The sequence below is a fragment of the Lissotriton helveticus genome, chromosome 2_1 (genome assembly GCF_964261635.1).
Source record: "Lissotriton helveticus chromosome 2_1, aLisHel1.1, whole genome shotgun sequence".
In the NCBI taxonomy this organism is placed as follows: domain Eukaryota; kingdom Metazoa; phylum Chordata; class Amphibia; order Caudata; family Salamandridae; genus Lissotriton; species Lissotriton helveticus.
In genome coordinates, this window is record NC_136059.1 from 141,803,144 (window position 1) to 141,812,041 (window position 8,898).

General features: G+C 38.3%; 1 pseudogene; it reads left to right on the plus strand.

The window, feature by feature from the left end:
* The window catches only part of LOC144820080 (uncharacterized), an 82,484-nt pseudogene extending 79,724 nt beyond the window's left edge, over window positions 1-2,760 (plus strand).
* Window positions 2,761-8,898: the final 6,138 nt, after the last annotated feature.

Genomic DNA, 8,898 nt, shown 5'->3' on the forward strand with positions numbered 1-8,898 from the left:
GAATATCGACTCGACAGAATATAGACTACAAAAATATTGAATAGGATAGCATTAATATCGAATTAAAAAATATAGAATGGACATAATATCGAATGGACAGAATATAGACTACAAAAATATAGAATGGACAGAATATAGACTACAAAAATATAGACTGGACAGAATATAGACTACAAAAATATCGAATTTGAGGTAAGTTAATATCAATTTGAAAGTGTTTTTTATGTTAGTATATGTTTGAAAAGTGTATATTTATTTTATAATTTATATTAATTAATTATTTTTATGGTATTTCATTTTTGCGTAATATAATTCTGTAACGGGTTGTGGGTTTATAGGGGAATAGGGTGGGAAGTAATTTAATTATAATTAATTAAATATGTTAATTTATTTATTGGTATTTATTTTGAAATATTTGTTAATTAATTATTAATTGGTAATTAATTAAAATATAATTGGTAATTATTTTTAATTATTTGATTAATTGATAATTATGTTAATTTTAGTAATTTATTTTCTGTAGCGGGTTGTGGGTTTATAGGGGAATAGGGTGGGAAGTAACTTAATTATAATTAATTAAATATATTAATTTATTTATTGGTATTTATTTTGAATTAATTATTAATTGGTAATTATTTAAAATATAATTGGTAATTATTTTCAAATAATAGATTAATTGATAAATACGTTAATTTTAGTAATTTATTTTCAGTAGCGGGTTGTGGGTTTATAGGGGAATAGGGTGGGAAGTAATTTAATTATAATTAATTTAATATGTTAATTTATTTATTGGTATTTATTTTGAATTAATTATTAATTAATTATTAATTGGTAATTAATTAAAATATAATTGGTAATAAATTCAAATTAATAGATTAATTGATAAATATGTTAATTTTAGTAATTTATTTTCAGTAGCGGGTTGTGGGTTTATAGGGGAACAGGGTGGGAAGTTATTTAATTATAAATAATTGAATATGTTAATTTATTTATTTGTATTTATTGTGAAATAATAGTTAATTAATTATTAATTGGTAATTAATTAAAATATAATGGGTAATTAGTTTTAATTAATTTATTAATTGATAATTATGTTAATTGTATTAATGTAGTTTATGTCGTGGGTTGTGGGTTTATAGGGGAATAGGGTGGGGAGTAATTTAATTGTAAGTAATTCTATTTTTAAATTATTTTTTTATTTTATCAAATTTGTAATTATTTTCTAATTGTTAAATAATTTATTGTTAATTGGTAAATACTTTGTATTAGTAGGTAAATATTTTTATTTATTAATTTTTAATTACATTTTAATTGATTAAATAATATATTATATAAAGTGTTAATTTTTTTAATTAATGTGTAATTGGTATTATTATTTATTTTATTTTTATTTATATATGAAATATTTACTTTCCCTACTGTTGCACTCACTGGAGTGGGAATAGTAATTTTTTACCCTCCTGCTATCCAATGCTTTTCCTACTGTTGCACTCACTGGAGTGGGAATAGTAATTTTTACCCGTACGCTATCCAACGCTTTCCCTACTGTTGCACTCTGTGGAGTGGGAATAGTAATTTTTACCCCTACGCTATCCAGCGCTTTCCCTACTGTTGCACTCTCTGGAGTTGGAATAGTAATTTTTACACCTACACTATCCAACGCTTTCCCTACTGTTGCACTCTCTGGAGTGGGAATAGTAATTTTTACCTCAATGCTATCCAATGCTTTCCATACTGTTGCACTCTCTGGAGTGGGAACAGTAATTTTTACCCCTACGCTATCCAGCACTTTCCCTACTGTTGCACTCTCTGGAGATGGAATAATAATTTTTACCCCTACGCTATCCAATGCTTTCCCTACTGTTGCACTCTCTGGAGTTGGAATAGTAATTTTTACCCCTACGCTATCCAACGCTTTCCCTACTGTTGCACTCTCTGGAGTGGGAATAGTAATTTTCTCCTCTACGCTATCCAACGCTTTCCCTTCTGTTGCACTCTCTGGAGTGGGAATAGTAATTTTTACCCCTACGCTATCCAGCGCTTTCCCTACTGTTGCACTCTCTGGAGTGGGAATAGTAATTTTTACCCCTACGCTATCCAACGCTTTCCCTACTGTTGCACTCACTGGAGTGGTAATAGTAAATTTTACCTTTTCCGCTATCCTACGGTAAAAATATTGTAATTTTTTAAATAATATTACGTTTATATAGATATATATGTATTAACAAATCAATTTGTATGTTTTTTTCCTTACATTAATTATGTATTAATTTTAAGGTTAATTAAGTATTTTAAGTATTTTTAAGTTCATTATATTTATTAAGCCATTAATTTTTAAATAATTTAAAGCATTTAAAAAAATTCGATATTTTTACTAACTATATTTTTTACATCAATATTTTTGATTCGATATTTTTGTACTTACCTGTTTGGAGATAGGAGGTCGATATTTTGCCATTCTATATTTTTACCTCGATATTTTGGTAGGTCGATATTTTGGCATTCTATATTATGTCAGTGATCCGTCAAGACCTGCAAAACATTGCGGAAAGAGTCACTACGGCTGAAAACTGCATCGCTGAAGCTGAGGAGGCTCTAAAAGATCTAGGCACCGGGATGGCGGAGCTTCGGGAATCCAGTAAAGATGCTCTCTGGAGTATTGACAATGTGGAAAACAGAGCACAGGACATTAACCTGCATTTCGTGGATTTCCTGGAAGTAGTTGAGGAGGGACATTCATCAGACTTTCTGACCAAATGACTAAAAAAAACATAATCTCTCAGGAGAAACTCTCTGTATGCTTTGTGATTGGAAGAGCACACCGGGCATTGATGGCGAGACCCCCATCAGGTGCCCATAATAGCAAGAATCTTGAACTTTTTAGACAGAGACTTGATTCTCAGAAAAGCTAGGAAATTGGTCGAGATAAGACACAAAAACTCAAAAATAATGATCCATCATGACTTAAGCTGCTGTAGTGTAGTTCATATTTCCCTAAATAGGTTTTGCCCTTTTGGATAACATACACTATAGGTTTGACGTGAAAAAAAGGACTTACGGGCCTGAGGGTCAACTCCCACCCTTCTATGGTCTGGGGATTGACATTGATACAGTAGACCCTGCTAGACCCGAAGGCCAACAAGAAGGAGAGGGCTGCCTGCTGCTTGTCACAGGTCCACAGAAGGCAGCGACCTGCAGGGACTGAGAAGGTGGGTGTGAGGAGTGGAGGGGCCTAGACCGGGGAGACAAGAACATAGAGAGGCAGGCAGAGCCGGCTTGTGAGAAGGCCCACCATGCCTTATCCTGCGCGGAGGACAGAGACACTGTGAGAAGTTGGCCTGGCATATGCTGTCCACTATTCTAGTGAGCACCTTGCACCAGTCCAAACGATTCGTTATTGATGGTAGATTAAAGACAACCTTTATAGAAAGCTATCCTAGCGGTAGTTGTGGAGAGCAGCCAGTCTAAGTCTTGAAGGGATGTAAAGCAGCTTGTTTTACCAGTCTATAATCTTGTGAATGACCAAATGAAAAGAGAACCACACCAGATATATATATATATATATATATATATATATTACCTACTGGCGGTCGCCAGTAGGTATATATAGTTAGGATTTTTTCTCTATGGGTTTTTTGAAAATTCTATGTCTAATAACTTTGGCGTTTGTGGACGGAATTGGCTGAAATTTTCAGGAAAATGGCACATTTTGTTTCTGAGCAGCCCTTGAAAATTTGGGGGGGGTTCGTCCAGTGGGGGCCGAGAAAAAAGGGGGGTCCCAAAACGTGTTTTTAACATTGAGTTTTCCATAGGGCGGTTGGCCTCACTTTTAGCCCGAACGGCTGAATGGATTTGCACGAAACTTGGCAAAATTGTAGGGACTGGTAGCCCGATGTGCCTTTTGTAGGTCTCAATATATGTGCTCCAGTGGATTTTGAGAAATTAACGTTTAAAAAAAGATATATATCTGTAACAGCGGACCGGTTAGCGCTCTGGTTCGCGGACTTTTCGCGCAACGGAGCTTTGTGAAGCGAAGCTGATTGGTTCTCCGGCGTCTGTCAACATTCCAAACAGTCCGTAGCGGCCGCCATCTTGTCTCTCGGTAGGATCGAGAGACAAGAGGAGGTCAAAACAAAGGGGGAAATAACTATAAGGGGGCATAGTAGATCCTCGCTGACCCCCTAGGTTTGATGTGGAGGTTTTAAAAGGGCCCCGCGGGGCAAAAAAAAATAATAAAAATAATAATTGAACGGCTGAATGGATTTGCGCGAAACTTGGCAAAATATTAGGGACTGGTAGCCCGATGTGCCTTTGCTAGGTCTCAATATATGTGCTCCAGTGGATTTTGAGAAATTAACGTTCAAAAAAAGATATATATCTGTAACAGCGCTCCGCTTCGCGTAACGGAGGTTTGCGAAGCTGATTGGTCATTCTGTCACTGGGCTATAGTTGGGCTACATCTGGCTGATATTTGGGCTACATTTGTTTTTTTGTGTGTCTGGCGGCCATCTTTGGGCTACATTGGGCTACATTGGGCTTCATTGGGCTACATTCGGCTAATTAGCAAATAGCTCATCGCAAACTAGGAATGGTAAAGAATCGCTATTTATTCCTTAAAGTTCGCTATTTAGGAAATGCAAATAACTTTGATGATACATATGGCGGTTCATCTCTAACAAGATAAGAAGCATAGGGATAGATTTATGATGACTGGCGCATCACCAGGGATGTGTTAGTCATTCTGTGCCGCTGTTCCGTCACCTATGGTGTGCTGCATTTACAATGCGGCGCATCACGGGGCAAAAACAGCACAGATGCGTGATGTATCTGTGCCGTAAAGGTGGCGCATTGCTGGAGTTGTATCGCAAGTGTGATGAAGGTCCAGCAAGGGTCGGGGGTGCCCCTGTCGCAGGGTTTCTGTTCTCACACAGAACTGTGGACAGAGGATTGGAACCTCGGCGAATTAGGGTGTCCCAAAACTCACGTTAGTAATCAAAAACTATTTAGCAAGCTAGGTACAGTGTCACATTGGATATAACAAACTCTCAATGTTTAGACAATCCATAATATGAACTTATAGTACCTCAGGATACGTGGAACTCATGAACAGTCGGTCGTTATATATTTCTTAGAAACCAGAACATGGAGTTAAGAAGAACACATGTGTATTTGAAATGTTTATTTACTAATGCCGTCTTCTCAGGCGTAGTACCTTAGATAATAAAAGTACACATATTATCAGTAGCAAAATTACCAGCATAGTTACTAGTACATAAAAAGTGAATGGTGATAGTATGTTAACATGCTGTAAATGAATAAGAGTTAGCAACACTTATAAGCAGCCGCGGGCCGTGGAGGGAGTTACGGTGGGGCAGGGAGGCGGGGAGGGGGAGGGGCAAGGTAGAGAGGGCTCCACCCTGCTTCTCCCCCTCCCCGCCTCCCTGCCTCACCGTAACTCCCTCCACGGCCCGCGGCTGCTTATATCTCACCCTCCCTAATACACATATTATATTATTTGCTAAGAAGGTCTCTTTGTGTTGGTTTAGGGCGTGCCCATACTTTAGTGTCTTAGATTTGAAGGAATCACATCAGCATACACCAGCTCTCTCTTCATGTGAACCGCATCAACTGTTGTGTATGTGTGTTCGGCAAAGCAATATAAAACCCGCCTCATGCCCAGAATTGGCAGAAGTTGCACTTATGTTATGAGTATGAAGTCGTGGAGATCAGACCTCATAACAATTCTGTATCGTGTTGTTCTTGAAACTTTAGCACTCGCTGTACAGATATAGTTTAACAAGTAAAGCAGATAGTAGACCAATAACATATTATTCTCATGTAAACCACGATGAACTACTAGGTGGAAAGCTAAAGCAACAACTAAATGTCGTGTGCAGAAGTTGCAAAAAAGGAAAAATGGCGTTTAAACCGGTAATGAGCCCATGCTAACTTAACACGGTGTAAAGATATCCAGGACCTAGATGACACCTCCTCATGATCCGGAAACGAACTGAATAAGATAATAGAAGTGCCATCTCATGAGAGCAGATTGCAAGTTTATATGTGGACGGTCCGCAAGGTAAAGCATTAAAAACTAGGAAAATTCAATGCTAAAGAAAAATAAAACAGCCAAGTACTTTATCGAGTCTTAAGCCAATAGGCAAGGTAAATAATAAAAACTTGACAATTAAGTCAATGAATTGTCAATGAAATGCTAGTACTCAGCATATGAAACATGAAAAAGGTCTATGACATAACTGTGTATGCAAAATAAGCTGCAACAGCCTCCAACAGGAAGTCACCGTCTTCATCCGAAAACAGTTCAGCCATCCAATTTAAAAGCGGAAAAGAACATACGTGCTCTCCCAGCACCGGATCCTCTATCACCATCAGAGGACAGCTCGGTGGGTTTTCAAGAAAGCTGTGTTCCAAGAAAGACTGTGCTGCCGCCAGTAAATTCCAGGGACCAAGTAGTCCATGCATCAATGCCACAGCCATAATCCTTTCGCCAGGACAAATCAACTCGTGAGTAATGATAGGAGTCATCAGCTGATTAAAGTCGACGTCAGGAGAAACCGGTCCGCAGAGACACAAATCAATGGCCCAATCGAAATCACAGGTCAGGCAGTGAAATACAGGCTGGACACAGGTGAAGTAGGAGAACCGAAAAGATAATCCATATGCCGTGCTTAATATCGCCAACGGCATTGTGCCATAATATTCTAGCATGCGATTGCGGAACAGTGTCAGCAGCTGCAGGGTCGGAGGTTGCATAGGAGGGACATCCATATTTAAAAATGTAAAAAAGCACAAGAGCGTCCGCTGGTAATGCAAGTAAAAATGCAATCCACGAACCAGAGTGGAGAAAATGGAATGAAAGGGAGCAGGGATGACTCCAAAGATTTTCTCAAATGAAGTCACGAGACCACTGGTAACAACTTTAAAAAAGTGTGCCAGGGATTTTGTGGAGGATGCGTTAAAGATAGTCGGAAACATGTTGCTGAAATTGAAAGGCAAACCTGTGTACGGGTGTTCGCTATGTGAAGTACGAAAGTTTCACGGGCCGAACTCAAGGCCACCTCTCTCTGAGACAAAAGAGCTCTTATTCTTGTCATGCCGTTGAAACGTGTCCCAAGGTTGGTATTTGTGGCCAGATTGAAAACTCCCTATGTTCATGTGTGGGAGGAAATAGAACATTTCTGCAGCAAATAACCCGTTCACTTACTGTTACGATAAAAGGAATACTTTTAATTAACTCAGAACAATCTTCATTATTGAGCATCAAATAACTACCATTTTCCAACAACTTGAACGTGGGGATGATAGCAGGAACTGGCGTGCCTTGCAACACGCAAGCCATATTTGGTCGGTGTTTGTTGCATGAATCGTGTAACTGTATGTGCCTACACATTAGTGAATGATCTGGCGTCTCAGTGCATTCCTCTCCATTCAGATAAACTTCTTGATCATCTTTGAAACATCTGTATGTGTATGGAAGCGACCAGACCTCATGAACAAAAGCACTACCTAAAGGTTCATAAAGACCTATTGGTATATATTTCATACAATTTGAAAACTTATATAAAGCAAAAGGCAGCGTTATTAAACCGTGGATAAGGCATGTTGCCAAAAAACCCGCAATCCTCTGCTGATGATGTCACTGAGCATGTCATGAATGATGTAATATGTGACATCATCAGTAGTGGATTATGGGTAATAGTATCTCTAGTTTACTCCCCTATAGCTGTCTTTCTTTTAACATAAGTGTGTGTTTCCTTCCCTTATACTTACTGTTTTTGGTTCGCTTCCAGTTCGCGTACCAGCGAGCGAACTAGGAAGCGAACTAAGAGAAATAGAGGTTGGCACAGTTCCAAATATTGTACCAATTTTTTAATAACGGGGAGGTAGTTCTGAAAAGAACTTTTTTTTTTATTTTTCTGAACATTTTTTTAATGTTTTTGAATTTTTCGGAACAGTTTTATATTTTTTTGGGTTTTTCTTGGAGGGGGCAATGAAAACGATTCATTGTAAAGGGCTCAACAGGAGCAACAAAACAAAAAAAAGAAGTATTTATTATTTTGGGCGTTTCGGACAAACTTGCATATGATAGTCAATAGCTCTGTTGATCAGAGTGATGCTTCTTTCTCCGTAGGAAATGAATCCATCGCAAAATACGCAGGTGTGTTTTACTTCACCAAATCTCATTTGTATATTTGGCACCATCTCCCTGCCCTCTGGTCCCGTTACTTCCGGTACAACAGATCTTCTGGCCATAATAGGGAGATTATCTAGGTCGTTCCGAAACTGTGCAGCACTGTAGTTGTTAGGATGCCACCTAGTCATATGGCGATGCATTGTGTAGTTTCCGAAACTGTATTTTTTGTCGGTCCCTCTGGACAGTCTATCTTGACATATAAGGCAAGTTACGTATCTTGCATTTACTTTTTTCTGACCTTTGGGAATTTTAAAAAATTGCCAAATGAAGTTTTCTTTCCGGTGAGACGTCTTGGGCTGCTCAGGCAAAAACTGCCTCTCTTCGTGCTCGTCCTCCTGTTCCTCTTCTTCTTCTTCTTGTTGAATTACAACTTGAGCAGGTGGTCCACTCTTCCTTGGATGTGGTGGAGGTGGTGGGGAAGCACCAGCTGAAGCTACTAAAGAAGCCATTGCTCAGTGATCACAAAGGGTCTTTCTCTCACAATGATGAAAGTCAGAGTGAGGAAAGAAGGAGGGATTTTCATCATTTGGGAAAAACAAGAGTTCTCAACCAATCAAAAGTGTTCATTTTAGATTATATGACCTAGTCTTACATCATTAGGAAACCAAAAGTGAAATGAACCAATGAAAAGTGTTATTACCAAGTCACATGACTTGCTGTGTTTACGTTAAGCGCTTTGCAGG